This window comes from Durio zibethinus, chromosome 6 (genome assembly GCF_047325235.1).
Source record: "Durio zibethinus cultivar Kanyao isolate XHJ-2024 chromosome 6, ASM4732523v1, whole genome shotgun sequence".
Lineage (NCBI taxonomy): Eukaryota > Viridiplantae > Streptophyta > Magnoliopsida > Malvales > Malvaceae > Durio > Durio zibethinus.
Window position 1 is genome coordinate 24297531 of NC_143167.1, and position 19018 is coordinate 24316548.

Sequence of the window (19018 nt, forward strand, 5' to 3'; positions counted from 1 at the left end):
TCTACAAAGGATGTTGTCGGAGAAGTATAATGGGATTCTTGAAGCTGAGAAAGATCTCTAGGTGCTTAAATCTAAAGTGAACTGGCTTATTGATGGAGAAAGGAATACTAGGTTTTTTCATGTTTCTACCATCCTTAGAAGATGCTACAATAAAATCTCAAGTTTGGAGAATTATGAAGGTAAATGGATCACTAAACCAAGAGAGATGAGCAACTTGGTCCAAAACCATTTAATGAAATTGTACACCACTTCACACCCTCAGAGCTCTTTTAACTATACCATTGGTCCTAGGCTTGTGGCCAAGATAAACTATTAGGAGTAGCTTGATCTCACGGTTCCCATTTTAGATTTGAAAATTCAAAAAACTTTCTAGAGTTTCAAACCACTTAAAGCCCTTGGCCCTAATGGACTCCATCTTTTGTTTTCTACCATAGATGTTAAGAGATTGTCAAAGATAAGGTGTGTGCCACTATAAAATCCATCTTCGATCAAGCATCTATGCCAGAAGATTTGAATGAAACTTTGATCTCTTTGATTCTGAAATGTAACAATCATTTGCAAACCGAGCAGTTTGGGCCTATTAGTTTCTGCAACATCCCCTACAAATTGTTTCCAAGATTATAGTCAAAAGACTTAGACCTCTTTCTTGATAACATGATATCGCCTCTCTAAGCAAGCTTTGTTCTGAGGAATGGTTGTGATAGTTCTATTATTATCTAAGAGTTGGTCCAAAAACGAAGAAAGGTAAACAAGGGCATATAATGGTTAAGTTGGACTTAGAAAAAGCCTATGATAGACTTGAGTGGGGCTTTATAAGGAAAGTTTTAAATTTCTTTAACCTACCTCAACCATGGATTTCTCTCATGATAAGTTGTTTCTCATCCTTATCCATAGCCATCATAATGAATGGTGGTGTTCTGGATAAATTTAAGCCCTCTAATGGCCTAAAGGATGGAGGTCTTTTATCCCCTAATGTGTTTATCATGTGCATGGAGTTTTTTAGCTAAAAGATCATGGAAACCATGGAAGATCGAAAATGGTATCCAATTAGAGCTTCTCGAAATGGCCCTATTTTCTCACATGTCATTTTTGCTAATAATATCATTCTATTGGGCAAAACTGATAAGGTGATTGCTAGGACAATGAAAGAAGTCCTAACTGACTTTTACAATGAAATGGGCAAAAGATAAACCTAGAGAAGTCTAAGGTTTACTTTTGCCTAAAACTAGTCAAGAGCTCTAAGTGGACATGGTGAACTTATTAGAAATTCAGGATACAAATGACCTTAACAAATATCTAGGATTCCCAGTCCATAAAGGAAAAATTTTCAACATATTTTATTGATATCTTGATATAGATATAAAGCTCATTCATATCAAAATATGAATAAAATAATCTTTATTATTTAAAGCAGTTTTTTAAGTAATTATTGAAAAAGGCAATTGCTTCGATTTTGATCAATTAAGATACTTGGAAACAATATAATATATATTTCATTCGAACATTTGAATTCAAAGTGGATTCTTATTTTCTATTGGTGTATTCTTTTTAGATTCAAAGACTAAGCACTAAATAAAAAAATAAAAACACAAAATAGATTCATGGCCCCATACCTTATAATTTATAATATAATGAAAGTCGTGCTTGATAGAAAGATTAGATCATAGAAAGTCAATGAATGACATGGGTTCATTAACAATTTACAGATGAAAAAATGGCACAAAAAAAGGCATTCACTCTCCTTCTATATCTTATATTTATAGTATTTTTGCCTTGGTAGATCTTTTTCTCATTTAATAAAAGTTTGAAATCATGGATTACTAATTGGTGAAATACTAGGCAATCTGAAACTTTTTGAATGATATTAAAAAGGTATCTAGAACAATTCATAAAAGTAAAGGAACTTCTTTTATTTGATGAAATGATAAAAAAACCCAAAAACACATCTACAAAAACTTTATATAGGAATCCATAGTTACTATATGTTTATCATCAACAAGATCATATCCAAGTTGGCAGAGTTGAAGGCTTGCTTGTTATCCCCTGTTGGCAAGATTATCTTGATTAAGTTTGTCATGGAAAAATCCTCACATATTACATGTAGTGTCGAGCCTTACTAGCAAGCATTTGCAGTGAATTGGGTAAAGTTAATACAAACTTCTTGTGGGGTGAAATTGGAGAAAAAAAGAAGCTACATCTTCTAAATTAAAAGTAAAGTTACCATTAAGAAAAGTGATGGTAGACTTGACCTGAAAGAGGCTGAGGTACAAAACCAAGCTCAACTGACAAGCCGGCGTGGTGATTTATGCATCAAGGGGAAGCCATTTAGGTTCAGACTTTGAAAGCCAAATGTCTTTAGACAAATAGCGATGGGAAAAAATCTTCTAAGGTCTCAGTTACATGAAAAGCAATAAGGCAGACAGGACCTATTATGGAAAAAGGTTTAGGCTGGGTTATCAGCGATGGTTTTACTTGTTAGTAGTTTAGAATGTAGTGTATCCTACATTGAGTAGAAAGATCATTTATAGATGATTTAAAAGAAATTGCTTATGTTATTTAAGTAATTGAGCTAAGTGTTGGAGTAGGTCAAGATATTTGAGCTTACTAGGAGTTGTTTTAGTTGGTCAAACAATTTTAAAAGTTAAAGATAGGCACTTGGGCACTTAGGCTTGTTTGGCAAATAAATTTAATTTTTAAATTTTTTTTATTTTTATTTATTTATTTATTTATTTCATAATATTACTAATTCTAAATAAACATGTTTAAATAGAGAAAAATATGATGGTACGAATAAACATATTTGAATAAAAAATATGACTATTTAAATAAAGTTTATTTAAACAAGAAAACATTACTATACAGAATGTCTTAACTTTTTGAATTGGCTTGATTGGTGATTGTTCATTTATTCTAAATAGATCTTTTTGCCTGACGAATTTCACTACTTCTAATTTAAAAAGTTTTTTAAAGCTTTATTCTATCCTATAGGCATAATTTCCTTTAAGATAGTGTTCTTTATACCTCAAAGCCATAGTTTCTTCTGTTTTATTATTTCTATTTTCTTAAATTTTTTAACAATTTAAAGGTAATTATGGATACTATATCTACTATTGTCCCTACTGTTGCTATGTATTGGGAATCAAGCATGAAGGTTTGTTTTCAAAATCAAGATGTAATCAGACTTGATCGTTATAATGAATCAAACTACACTAGGTGGAAAAATCGAAGGGTTTTTTTGTTGACTTCATTGAAGATATTTTATGTACTTGATCCAAATTTGAAACCAATTTCAAAACCAACTCCTAAAGATTCTAATGTTGTTAAGACAACAAGAAGCAAACGTGAAGAAGATGAACTAGTCTATCGAGGTTATATTCTGAATTCATTATCAGATCATCTATATGACCTATACAAAAATATGAAAACATCAAAAGAGATATAAACTACTCCTGAACATAAATACATGAATGAAAAGAAATGTACGGATAAGTTTCTAGCTCTGAAATACTTTGAATTTTCAATAACTGATGACAAACCAATCATGAACCAAGTGCATGAGTTGCAAATTCTAGTTTTTAAGTTAAGTGAGCTAGAAATTAAGGTTTTTAATTCACTTTAAGTTAGAGCTATTTTGTTAAAACTTCATCTTTTTGGGAATGGATATATGAAAAAAGTTCTACATTCAACAGATACTTTCATTATTGAAGAATTTCAAACTCACATATAGATTAAAGCAAAAAATCGTAAAAGAGATGCACTTTTTCTTGGAAGTTCCAATGTGAATTATGTGAGTGGACAAAATTATGAAAAAACTCATAAGCCTTCTAGTAAATTTCAAAACAATTTTAAAGTTAAGAAAAATGGATTTAAGAAATCCAAATTTAACAAGAATAAAATGTTTCCATTGTGGAAAGAAAGGATATTGATTAAAGATTGTAGATTTAAAAATGCTAGAATTAAGATTGGTTCTAGTTCTGAAAGTAAGGCAAATCTAGTTGAGCAAGAAATTAATGAACTTGTTACAATGGTGACTGGCATGCAAATTAGAATGATTATCAAAGTTCATATGACTACTGCAAATAAGTCATCTAATTAATGGCTAGATTTTAGTGCAACAATTCATATTTGTAACAACAAAATGCAGTTCAAGACTTATGAAGAATGCAAGAGACTAGAAAACATCTTTATAGGAAATCATGTTTCTGCCAAAGTGATTGGAAAATGAACGATTGAATTAAAATTCACCTTGGGACAAAAACTAACTTTACTTAATGTTTTTCATGTTCCTGATATTAGAGAAAACCTTGTATCTACAAATCTATTATATAAAAAAAGCTTTAGGATTGTATTAGAGTCTAATAAAGTTATAGTGTCCAAAAATGGTGTATTCATTGGAAAAGTATATTCCAATGATGGTATGTTTAAACTAAGCATTGATGAAATAAAATAATGTTTTTGCTTATATTGTTGAGTATTCTTCTTCTTTATGGTATGCTGGATTAAGACATTTAAATTATCAATATATGAATCATATGACTAAACATGATTAGATAACATACCAGAAAAATCATGACATTAAATATGAAATCTATGTCAAAGCAAAAATGACTAAGAAACCTTTTCTTAAAGTTGAAAGAAATAGAAAATTGTTAAAACTCGCACATTCTAATATTTATGAGTTAAATAGTTTATTAACAAGGGGAGAAAAAATGTATTTTATAACATTTATAGATGATAGTTTTCGTTATACTTTTATGTATCTAATGAAAACAAAAGATGAAGCTTTTGATAAATTCAAAGAATATAAATCAGTTGTTAAAAATCAAAAGGAGAATAAAATCAAAATTCTTCGAGCTAATAGGGGTGGCAAATATTTTTCAGATTCATTTTCTTTTTTTTTTGTAAAGATAATATAATTATTCATCAAAAGACAACCTCTTATACACCTTAACAAAATAGTTTAACTGAAAAGAAAAATAGAATCTTGGTTGATATAGTAAACAGTATGTTGTTAAATGCTAAATTACCTTTAAATCTTTACGGAGAAGCATTTTTAACAGCATGCCATATACATAATAGAATTCTTTCAAAAAAATTCTTAAAGACACCATATAAACATTTAAATCATGGTAGAAAACCAAATTTGGATTATTTTAAAGTGTGAGGGTGCATTGCCTTTTATAAAATACCCCATCCTCATAAATCAAAATTAGGACCTAGAGGTATTAAAAGTATTTTTATTGGTTATGCACAAAATTCAAAAGCATATAAACTTGTTGATTTAAATACCAATGTTTTTATCAAATCTATTCATGTAGAATTTTTTGAAAATAAGTTTATATGTGATGCTGAAATTGATATGGAGAAACAAATTGAAATGATTCCTACAACTGAAAATAAAATAAAAGAAAGTAATGATTCTATTGAACTTAGAAAGAGCAAAAGAACTAGAAAAGTGAATCTTTTATCTTTTGATTTTGTTTCTCTAGATTCTATAGTATTCTTAGTAGAAGGAAATAGAACCAAAGTGCTTAATAAAACACATATTCTACTAAATATAGATGAAGATCTTAAAATATTTAATGAAGCTATGACTTCAAGAGATGTTACTTTTTGAAAAAAAAACTATTAATGATAAAATGGACTCAATCATATCTAATAATACATGGGTCTTGGTAGATTTACCTCTAGATTCTAAACCTACAGGATGTAAATGGGTGTTTAGAAAAAAATATAATACAGATGGTTCTGTACACCTTTAAAGCAAGATTAGTTGCAAACGGTTTAAACAAAAAGAAGGCATGGATTATTTTGATACATATGCTCTAGTAGCTAGAATAACATCCATTAGAGTTTTTATAGCTTTGGCTTCCATTTATAAATTACATATGCATCAAATGTATGTTAAGATAGCCTTTTTAAATGGTGACTTAAACGAAAAAGTATATGTAGAATAACCACAATGTTTTATTCTTTCAGGTAATGAGAATAAAGTTCGTAAATTAATTAAGTCACTTTATATGCTAAAGCAAGCTCCTAAACGATGGCACAAAAGTTTGATTCAACTATAGTAGCCAATGGTTTTAAACATAATGGAGTGGATAAGTGCATTTACTCAAAATTTACTAAAGAATATGGAGTTATAATATGTCTTTATATGGATGATATGCTAATTTTTAGTACCAATATGATTGGCATAAATGAAATCAAAAGATATCTGATTTTTAATTTCAAAATGAAATATTTAAATGAAGTTGATACCATTTTGGGAATTAAAGTTAAGAGATATAACAAGGGTTTAATACTTAATAAAATCATTATATTGAGAAACTGTTTAATAAGTTTAAGTATCTTAATATAAAAGAAGCCAATACTCTATATGATACAAGTATAAAATTAACAAAAAATCAGGGTTATGTAATTGCACAACTTGAATATGCTAGTGCTATTGGAAATATTATGTATGCTATACATTGTACTAGGCCATATATAGCTTTTGCTATTTACAAGTTATGAAGATATACAAGTAAGCCCAATATAAGTCATTAGAAAGCCATAGAAAAAGTTTTAGGTTATCTTAAAAGAACTCAAGATTTTGACTTACTTTATTTCAAAGATCCAGTTGTTTTGGAAGGATATTTAGATGTAAGTTAGATCACTAGTATAAGTGACAATAAATCCATTTTCAGGATTGATGTTTACCTTTAGAGGCGGTGCAATTAGTTGGACATCCAAGAAACAAACTTGCATTTCATATTCAACTATGAAATCTAAATTTATAGCTTTAGCTACAGCAAGCAAGGAAGCTAAATGACTAAAAAATTTATTAATGGATATAAAGTTGTGGCCACAACTAAGAATAACCATTTTCTTGCACTATGATAGTGAAAGCTACTATGTCTAGAGCTTATAGTGAAATATATAATGAAAAATATAGACATATTAGTCTAAGACATGATTATATCAGAGAATTGATAAAAAATAGGGTGATTATCATAATATATGTTAAATCTGCTAACAACTTAGTAGATCCTTTTACTAAAGCGCTACTTAGAAATTTGGTAAGAAGCACCACAAATGAAATGGATTTAAAATTCCTTTTAGACGCCAATAATGGGAACCTAACTTTGAATTAATAACCTCTACTTGCAAAGTTTAATAGATAACAAGTTATTATTATGTGTCTGTAAACACTAGTCAACTCATTCTAAATATTTGGAATACTAGTGTAAGCCATTGCATAATTGGAGGATGAGATTGAACTCTTAATGGAGTTTATAATTAAATGTCTATAGTAATAGAGACATAAACAAGAAACTCCACCTATATAAACATAGAAGTGGTGCCACTTCAATAAGAAAATTAGAAACTTTCTTATAAATATTTATGAATAAAGATAAGCATATGGCCATAATATTGCTAAAGCGGTTATAAACCTCTGACAGAATATTAAATAAGTATTATGTGTGTTACATCTTTAATTTTAATGTTAGGAGTTAAGGTTTAATCTGCTGATACCATCAACTTTGTTAGAATTCTAAAGTATATATGCTAATCGAAAGTTTAAATCGAAATATACCTTTTGTATTCATAATATTTATTTGTGTGAAAGGTTAAAGATTAAGCACCAACATTTCAAACTAGTGAAGAATTGTTGGTAGTTTAAAATATAGTGTATCTTACATTAAGTAGAAAGATTATTTATATGTGATTTAAAAGAAATTACTTATGTTATTTAAGTAATTAAGCTAAGTGTTGGAGTGGCCCAAGTTATTTGGACTTGCTATGAGTTTTCCTAGTGGGTGAGATAATTTTAAAAGTCAAAGATAAACACTTAAGCACTTGGAGCACTTAGGCTTGTTTGATAAATAGATTTAATTTTTAAATCTTTATTATTATTATTATTTTATTTATTTCAGAATATTACTGATTTTGAATAAACATGTTTAAACAAAAAAATATATGAAGGTACGAATAAACATATATGAATAGAGAAACAAGATTGTTTAAATAAAGTTTATTTAAACAAGAAAATATGATCATATAGAATATCATGACTTTTTGAATTGGCTTAATTGGTGATTGTTTATTTATTATAAATAAATCTTTCTGCCTAACCAATTTCACTACTTTTAATTTAGAGAGTTTTTTAAGGCTTTTTGTATCCTATAAGTATAATTACCTTTAAGATAGTGTTCTTCACTCCTCAAAGCTATATTTTCTTCTTTCTTATTATTTTTGTTTTCTTAAATTTTCTAACATTACCACCAACTTCTGGTTTGATAATTGGTTGGGTAGTGGTAGCTTACGAGCTACCATTCAAGGTCTACTTAATCTTGGAGAAAATGAAACTATTGTGGGACAATGCTTGGAGGCTTTTCATTATCACCGAAATATTCCCTTATGCTTCCAAATCCTTTCTGACATTTTAGATAACATGAGAGTAACTCTAGCCCAACTTATAGATCATAAGAGAGATTTTTCTTATTGGGCTACCTCATTTGAGGATGTCTTTTCACTTCAATCAACATATGATCTTGCCAAATGAAAAATGCAACATGCAGCTAAAGGTTAATGGGAATGCATATAAAAAATTAAAGGTCTGCTTAAGCTCAAGTTTTTTTTATCTTAGAATGCATGCATGACATTCTCTCTACTCGGTAACTCTTATTAGAAGAGTCCTCAATGTACCAAATATATGCTTCCTCTACATGCATAAGATTAAGGATATCTAACACATTTTTTTTGCAACTGCCAATAGGTTAAAAACTTCTAGGAGACCTTAAGAGATATATCTGGCCTTTCCTTCCAAAAGGTCGATGACCATAAATAATGAATAAGGAAAATCTTACCAAGTCACTTTCAATCTCTTTTTGGCATTCGTTGGAACTTATTGTTCACTCACATTATTTGGGAGATATGGATAGAAAAGAATAAGAAAATCTTCAACTAAGGTGCTAGTAATGGTGATATTGTGAAGAAAGTCACTTCCAATGTGGTGGAGTTTTATGCCATGAATCAGAGAGAGATTCAATTACATCAATAGTCCTTTATGTTTGTCAAATGGTCTTCACCGACGGAAGGATGGTTCAAGCTTAACATGAATGGCTCTTGCATCGAAAACCCAAGTAAGACAAAAGCTAGAACCATTATCCGTTACAAGGATAAAAAAAATGGATCATTGGCTTTTCTAGGTTTATAAGACTTGGACAGCTTATTGCCTGCTAAAAATCTTAGTATTCATAACTTGAAAATTGAGCTTAATGCCATCATCTTAGTATTTGTAACCTAAAAATTAAGCTTGATGCCACCATTGTTTTATCCATGGTTAATAACCAATAGATGTCAATCCTATTTTCCAACCTTTAATCTCTGATTGCAGGACATTGCACAAGTTTAAGAGCTAAAAATTGGAGCACGTTTTTAGTGAAGGGAACAAATGTGCAGATGCGCTTGCTCATTTTGGAAGTAAGAGCATCTGTAATAGTTTTAATAGTTTTGAAGTGTCCCTTTTTATGTTTTAGAAACCTCTTTATTTTGTTAAAAACTTGCTCTCTGTTAATGCAGTTGGACATGTTTTGTATTAGTCTATTTTATAATTGAATTTCCTTTTTTTGTACAAAAAAAATTGTGATGGTCATTTATTGGTGACAATAAAAGCTAGATAAAGCAAATATGAATGTTGCACAAAGAATATCCTTTGGTTTACCATGGAATTAGTTTGGAGCGTACTAAAGACTTCTAGAGAGACAAATCGGCATGAAAGATGTTATTGTCAAGATTATAGTAATCAAAATCACTTTTATTTAGAATGAAAAGAGGGTTCTTAGTGTTCTAAATATTGTTAGTTATAACAACAACAACAACAATAACAATAATAATAATAATAATAATCTATACATGTATCCTTATTCATTTTTTTAATTTACATATTTTTTTTAAAAAAATAAAAGGTACAAAAAAATACAAATGAAATGACACATGAATACTTAAATAAGCTCTAATTCTCGCATAATATATCTTATAAAAATTTAATTTTTTATTTTTATTTTTTTTAACCCATTTAATACCAAACTTTAGACAAAAAATTGGTGAATACATATATATCAAAGTTAAATAAATAATAATATATAAAAATACATATATACATATATATAAATAACAAAATACATATATACATATATAAATACTTTATATATACCATAAGAGGCTTGGGACAAAGCATTCTACACCTACTTTTGACCCATCCCTAATTTCTATAAGAAAACAACTCAAATTAATTCGATATCGACTTTTACAAAAAGCCCATATTAGATCGAGATAGATAAAAACTTATTGGATATTGATTATTTTGTTATTCCTATCACCCAATTTATTTTGTTGTAAATTTGATTTAATTAAAAAATTGTCATAATGCATTAGTCCAGGAATTTGATTGCTAAACGTAAAAATTAAAAGTTACTACAAATCTTTTTTGTTTAGGTGCAATTGGCCACCAATCTTATCTTTTGGTTTGCGAAATCAAAATTGGGCTCAGGAGTATGGTTACTTATGGGGAAAGTTATAGCACCCCAATAATGTTCATTCGAAAATAGTACTAATTGATTTTGTGTTATCCATTAAACTGATCAAAATTTCTTAAAAATATTTTCAAAAGAACTCAATATTGAAAATTATTCTTAAATTATTCTAATATTTTATAAAAAATTTAAGAATATTTTTTCACTTTAAGAGTATTCAAGATATATATTATCATTATTAAAGAGGATCCATTGTCGGATTCAAAGACATATTTTTTATAGTTTATTAAAATCATTAATATTGGACAATTTTCTGAATACTCCAATATTTTAGTAGCATTAAGAAAATAATACCTCACTTACGAATTTACGTAAAAATTGCTATTACAACTTTTTAATAATTCTATCATTAGAAGATTTAAAATTTTAATTTTTAGTTTTAGGAAAAACTGATAATTTAAAAATTTCCTAAATATTCTAAAAAATTTATTCTAAAGAAAAATCAATGTTTCAACTTTTTTCTTTAGCATTTTCAAAATTATTTTATTTGAATTTAGGAAAATTGATATTTCAACTTTTTTCTTAGCATATTTATTTAACAAACAAAAATTTTATTTTTAATCTTTTATTTTATTTCTTTATTATTTTTTTATTTTTGAAGAATTTAGGAAAATTCTATATTTCAATATTTTCCTCGATATTTTCAACATTTATCATAAACAAATTTTAAATTAAAACATTTTATTTTTCATACAATTTTTTAAAATATTTTTAAAGCTATATCAAAATTCACCCAAAAATACAATAAACAATTAAAAAAGAATAAACAATTATAACAATATACCAAAAATCAAGTAAAAATGAGAATAAATGAAAAATACATAAAATTACCAAAATGCCCTTGGGATCAATAGTTCAGTTGTTCGAGCAGTTCAAAGCGATTTGGAGCAATTCGAGATTGGTTCAGCGATTCATGAGTGATTTAGTAGTTCAGCTCGGATTTAAGTGGTTTAAACTGATTCGACTAAATAGAGCGCTTAAAGATCGAGTCAGGTATGTAGACCCTGATTTCGATCCGAGTCCACGTGTGGGTCTTTCACCCCTAAAACAACATTGTTTTGCTTTTATATAAAAGGCCTAAATATTTTTTATATTATTTTTCTCTACCTCTCTTTTTCTCTATAGACCCTCTCTCTAACCCTTTTTTTTCTTCCTCTAACAAGATGTCGATAGCCACTACCAAACCCAAAATTCGATAGTCGACCATCGTGCTAGCCATTGCTCTGGGTATCGAAACACCATCAAAATTCACTTATTGACTCTTTTTAACCCCTTCTTTCTGATTTAGACCTTGGTTTTGGCTAATTCAACTCATAAAGTCTTAGATCTAAGATTGAAGCCTGAAATTTCAAATTGCTGTAAGCTTTTTCTTCGCCATTTGATTCGGCTCAAATCAAAGTATGTTGTTTCCTTCCCCTTATTCTCGCTTTTCACTATTCTTAATCGTCCAAGGCCCACAATAAGAGTCATTGTCTTCTTTTGTCGCCTCTAATAATGGCATTATCTTCTTCCTTTCTTTCTCCTTACAACACTTATTACAAACCTTATAAAACAACAAACCTCTTCGAACACCCAACTTCTAAATCTCTTCCTTTTATTTGGTTTTATCTTTTCTATTTTTTTAACTTTTGATTTTTTATTTAATTAGATTCCTTACCTTAGTAAGGACTATGGCTGTTATTATGCTTTTGGCATTATGTTCTGCTTCAAGGGATGTGATTGGATTTTTTTTTTAAGCTGTGAGTTTTAATTTTAATGGATGCAATAGGTTATGGTATTGTGTTCGGTGCAAAGTTGGTGATGGGGTTGGTGGTGTGTGTGTGTGTGCTGGGTGTTTCAACTAAATAGATGTTAGGGTAATTCTAGTGAATGCTAGTGGGGGTGGCCGAATGGCCTTATGGTTTATGAATTGGCGATGTTAGCTTGGTGGAAATTTTGAAAGACGTAAGTGGTAAGAAGAATGGAAGGTCATGGGGAAGAGCTCTTTAATCTAAAGCTCTTAGGATTTTGGCTTGTATTTTTTTTTCACTGTGATTTGCCCTCTTATTACCTATGAAAGAAAGTTTCATTTGTAGAGTTCAAATCCCAAAATATCTGAGATTTTAGAAAAAATTTTAGGGGATGGCTAGAAAAAATAGGGTGTCATACAGTTGGAGCTTGGACTTTAGCTTTTGTCGTATCTCCCCTCTATACGAATTTTTTCCCCCCTTTTTTTAACTTTTTTTTTTTTTACTTTCTTTCTTTTTTCCTTTTTTTTAAATAATAAATAAAATAACATATATAATAGTTGTACTTAATAAACAATAAACATTATTAAAATACCCAAATAAGTGTAAATTGGACACGAAAAAACAATTTAGATCCATTTTGATTAATTCGGATAAAATCAAGTATAAAAAAAAAACAAAAATTTTAAAAAATATGAAAGGAAATAAACTTCTATTAATATTATTTTCTTACAAAATTTATTCAATTAATAAAGCAATAGATGAAAAAGGAAAAAGCAAAAAATTAAAAAGAAAACAAAAAAGAGGAAAAAAATACATGCTATCGAATCGAGTCAAATTAAAATTCATCATATATGAATTATTTTACCTATCCATCAATGCCTTTTCTTGCAAAATTTTTGTGATTAAAAAAAAAAAAAAGTAAAAACAGATTTTGGTGTCGTGTAGATACCTCCATTGGATTTTATAACAAATTTATTTAAATAAAAAATAAAATATATAAAAAAACAAAAATTTGTAAAAAAAAAAAGATAGTAAAAAAGATTTAAAAAAGAAAGAAAAATAATGTATCACATCAATACCTTAATGAAATTCAAACAAAAATCAAATAAGTAACATTTATATAATTGATAGATAGATGGATAGATTGATTATATCTTAATTGTGTATAAATATTGTATTATTATTAAATTAAGATATTGAATAATAAGAAAAACTATACATATACTCCATGTGGTTTGTGACTTTGTCACTTATATCTCTCGTGGAAAATTTCCCCCTTCTAACTTTGTAACTCACTTTCGTTACCATAAGGGGGTAACAACGTTAAAAATCAAGCAAACTTTAATAAACTTACAAAATTACACTCACCTTTATTTTTTAACATCTTGACCTCTTTTGGTAACGGAAGTAAATCGAGGGTTATGAATGGAAAATTTTTTCTTAGAGGTGTAAGTGGAAAAATTGCAAACTAAATGGGGTGTATGTGAAGTTTACTTTAAATAATAACTTTATTAATATATTACATATATATATATATCTAAAATGATAAATAATTAAAAATATTATTTTACATATATACTTAGGGTAATATGGAAGACCCAAAACCTACTTCATTCTAACCTTGATTTTTAGAAAAAAAAAAGCGCGACCTGATATTGATTTTTTTAAAAAACTCACACATATTGGATTGGGCTAAATCAAAATCCCTGGGATATAAGTTGTTTTGTCGTACCAACATCCATTGATTTTTTTCAACAAAATTTATCTAATTAAAAATACTCAAAAACTTTTTTTTAAAAAAATAAAGACAAAGACTGAAAAGAAAAAGAAGTAAAAAAAGATGGTACGTAAATTTATTAAATAAAAATATTAAAGAAAATTTTATTAATAGAATACATATATAAATATAAAATTAAATGAATAATAAAACATATATTTATATATACTCGAGTGGTTAACTCGTATTGAATTTGATCTTTATTTTTTAAGAAAAACTAACAAAAATATACGTATTGGATCTAAACCATTTGAAGCCCATTGAATATTAATTGTTTTTTTATCTATACCTCCATTGACTTTTTTTAAAAAATTATTTATCAATTTTTTTGGTGAAAATTTATCTAATAAAATTAAAAATAATGAAATGACTTAACATGCAACATACCTTTAGTATCAAGCAATCTAGAAATTTGGCATGTCCTTAGTATCAATTGGATCCTAGATAAAAAAAAATAAAATCTTTAAAAATATTTATGAATTTTTAAAAAAATTTAAAATGAAAAAACAAAAGAGAGAGAGAAAGAGAGAAAACTTGGTATTAAGTGGGTTTTACAAAAGAAAATTAAAATTAAAATATTTATTAAATATAAAGAAGTAAATGAAAATTTTAAAACAAAAAAAAGCATGGAATGCCATGTGGTAGCTCAAAAAATTCATCAAATCTTTTTAAAAGTAAAAAAGTGTAAAAATGCAAAAAAAAAAAAAAAGTGGAAAGTAAAAAAGAAATAGAGTGTTGCGTGTACACATTGTTTGGATTTTTTTCTAAAAAATGATCTAATTCATCAAAACAAATAAAGAAATGAAGAAAAAACTAAAAAAGGAAAAAACAAAAGGAAAAATAAAAAAAAAGATAAAAATGGAAGAAAGTTAAGTTGTTATGTGACATCAATAATGATAAACCTTTTTTAAAAGAAAAATTATGTTATTGATTTTAAAAAACAAAAACTAAAAAAGAAATAGCAAAAAAAATCTAAATGTAACTCAACTCCCTTATTAATATCCATTTCTTAAACATTATCAAATTAAAAAAGAAAAAAATAATAAAAAATTTCTAATAATAAAATCAAATGAGCCCCATTTTAAAACGTTTAAAAATATTTAAAAATATCAATAAAAAAGTAAAAAAAATATAAATAGAGGAAAACAGTTAGAAAAAAATAAAATTGTTTGACATGTAGTATACTCTTAATACCAACTATTTTCCACAAATATAAACTCTAAATAATTATTTGATAAATGTATTTAAAAAGGAAAATTTGAAAAAAAAAAAAAAACTAAAAAAAAAGTGTGACATACCTTTAATATCAAATACATCTCATACATAAAAAAATAAAATCTAAAAAAGATTTATTAAATAGTTTTTAAAAAGTAAAAAAAGGAAAAAAAAAGAAAAATTTGATATCAAGTGGGTTCTAAAAAATAAATATTTATTAAATATAAAAAAGTAAAAAGTAAAAAGAATCTAAAAAAAAAAAAAAGACAAGCATTTAAAAAAGAAAAAAAGTTAAAGTTAAAAAAAAAAAAGAAAAGCATTAAAAATAAAAATTAAAAACCAAATTAAAAAAAAAAAACAAAGCGCGATGCCTGACAGCCGATTGAGCTCTATAAAGGAAAAAATTTTATATAAAGGATTAGGGTTAAATACATATTTGTCTCTTAAACTATGCTATTTCTATCAGATTAATTAGTATTTAAAAGAATAAAAATTTACAATTAAATGCCTAAAGTTTGCTTTTGTTAAGTATTTTGCCCCTTTATGAAATGGTGTTACCAAAATGATAACAAGGCATTTTAAGATAAAAAACTAATCATTAAATGTCATGTAAATGCCAAGTAAGCAACTATGTCAATACAACATTTTAATAGAGGATCATTGCCACGTTAGTGATAAAAAAGTTAAAGAAAAAATAAAAAAAATTCTTAAAAATGATTTTTAAAAAAAATTTTAAAATTAGAAAATAAAATATGGAATTTTTAAAATTTTCCAAAAAAGGTAAACCAATTAAATATATGAAATGCTTTTATACAAAATTCTAAAAACAAAAAATTTTCAAAATATATGAATTTTTTAATAAATTTTAAAAAACCAAAATTAAAAACTAAAAAATTACAAAAAAAAAGCCAAATATAGAACATTTTTAAAATAAATTCACAATACAAAAATTAAAAAAATAAAAAATGAAAATTTTTTTAAAATTCAAAAGAAAATTGTAAAATTAAAAAAAAAAGATAGGAAAAGGGTTGTTGGAGAGAGAATAGAAGAAGGAAGGTAATAGGTTAGGTGATGGTCTATCAATCCCAATCAATCCATTAAGGTAGATTAACTGATATGTCTAGGGCAAACTAGATCAAGCCAATTGGCTCAAATTAGTGTTAATCTACCTTAGGTTGACCATTTGATGTCAAAACCGACCCATCCCTTTTTCCATCTCTATTATTTTCTCTCTCATTCATTTTATTTTTTATTTTTTAAGTTTAAAAATATAATTTGACTAAAAAAGTTTTTCAAAAAATTTTAAAAATAAAAAAAAGCAACATGACATTTTTGCCATATGTTATGATTTTTTTGAGTATTTATGCCATATCATTCATGTAACTACTGTTAATAAAAAATGGCAAATACTTGATAAAAGCAAACTTTAGGTATTTGATTGCGAATTTTTTATTTTTAAGTACCAACTTAATAGAAATGATATAATTCATGGAGAAAATAAGCATTTAGATCTATATATTAATATATGTTTACTTTTTTTTTTTTACCTATCTAATAAACTAATGGATAGTATTTGTTGTCTCTTTAATGTCAAGCTTCCATCAAACTCACTCGATTAGGCACTTTTATTAAAAAAATATATTTATGTTAATGTATTAAGATTTTTAATATTTTTTAAAATTAAAATCTTATAAAGATAAATTTTTATTAATAATATAATATTTCAGACTTGAAGTTTAGTTAAATTGATTTATGTAGCCATCCTTAAAAAATAATATTTAGTATGTTTGAAATTTAAATCTCAATGCCTATAATCATTTTCTCTCTCCCGAACTACAACCTTCTTTATATAAAAAATATATAATATATGGAGTTGAGCCTAGCATGGACTTGGAAAATTTTATTTAAAGTATGATTTGAGTTAGACTAAAAAGTAATGTTATAATGATTAAAAAAGTAATCTTGCTTGAGGCCTAACTTGACTTGAAAATTCAAACTAAAAGATTAAAATACCTTATTATGTATGATAGAATTATTTTCTTATTAATTATTGTAAGCAATAGTCGCCCATAATGGATGGGCAAAATCCTACATGTAAGATAACTACCACATGGTGGTTATTGGTATTTTGATACAAAGTATAAAAAAAAACTATCCATGATAGTTAAGAGATTGATTTTTGAATCAAACAAAAAGAAAACCAAACTTTTTTTTTTTTTTTAATATTGCATTCAATCATAGGCAGAACATGATTAAAAGGTTTAAGCTGTGCCTCTTATTTCTCAATGCTAAGATTGGCATTTGGCCATTGCAAAATGATGATGAAAGAAATGACATTTGACCATAAGAGAAAAGGAATGATGGAAAAACTTGTCGTTGAAGTCTCATCTTTTCTTTATGCTTAGCATGGCATTCATCCATTGCAAAATAATGATGAAAAAAATAACATTTAGCCATTATGTGGGATGAATAGAATGAATATGTTTATTCAAACTAGGTATGAGAAAAGTTTCATATGTATGAGTCTATGTCATGAACACATAGACAATAAAAAAAGAAAAGAGAGAGATGACAGAAAGAAGGTAACTTTTTGAAAAATCTCTTGCATCTATGTTTAAGGATTTAGGCTTTTAATAGTGGATAATTTTCAAATACATGATCTTGTCCCTAACCAGTGAGTCAAGTGGACATCATTTTCGTTGTGTTTTTCTGAATCAACTAAATTTTTTGCATTATTTTTATGTATAATCTTGTTCATATTCATTATCTTTCTATTATTCTTTTTTCCATTTTGTAAAAAGTAATGCTATTTAATTGGAAAAATAACTACTAATATTTAAGCGATGTGATAAATTTAATGGCATAATAAGTAAATCATGTAAACTCCAAAAACAAATATTGTGTCTCTGTAAGTGACTTAGTGTTTTTAGCATCTAAATATCTTATTCAAAGTTTATGTATCTCTGACTTTCCCTTTTAACCACGTTCAAAATCATGTAAAACGTGAATTTTACTCCGTCATTTTTTTAATAAAGATATTAAATTTTTTTACAATAAAAAAAATTTACGTATCTCTATTTAAATTAAAAAATTAAATTCGATTTTTTTCAAATAAAAAAGTCTAATACTGTTTCAATAAATTCAATTAATTATAAAAATGAATTTGATTTGTTATTTGAAAATTTTAAATGTTTGATTATCAAATAAAATTAACATTAATCATTATTTATGTGATCTATTAATAAAATATTAAATTTTAGTGATCTCAAATGTAAAAAAAAAATATAATAACATTGTTTTATATAAATTCAATTAATAAATTTTTTTTTTACTAACTACCCTTTAGATTAATTGATATATTATTAAATTTGATACTTAAAAATTACGAGATCAATAGAGTTTAAATGCGTAATATATTTTTTAATCAGATATATAATAAAGTAGGAAGTTTAAAAGTAGATTTGGAACATAAAAGAAAATAAAGATTTTTTTCGTTGAATTTAATATATATATTTAAAAGGTTACAATAATAATTGACTATTATATTCATATATAATATATCATTATATAATTAATTAATAAACTAAAACATAATTAAATAACTAAACTTACACATAATAAAATTTAAACTTAAGACATCAAGATTTAAAATATTTCTTTTTTGCCACTATACCAATTATTTTTTTATCTTTCTTTATCTTGGTATTAATTAAAAG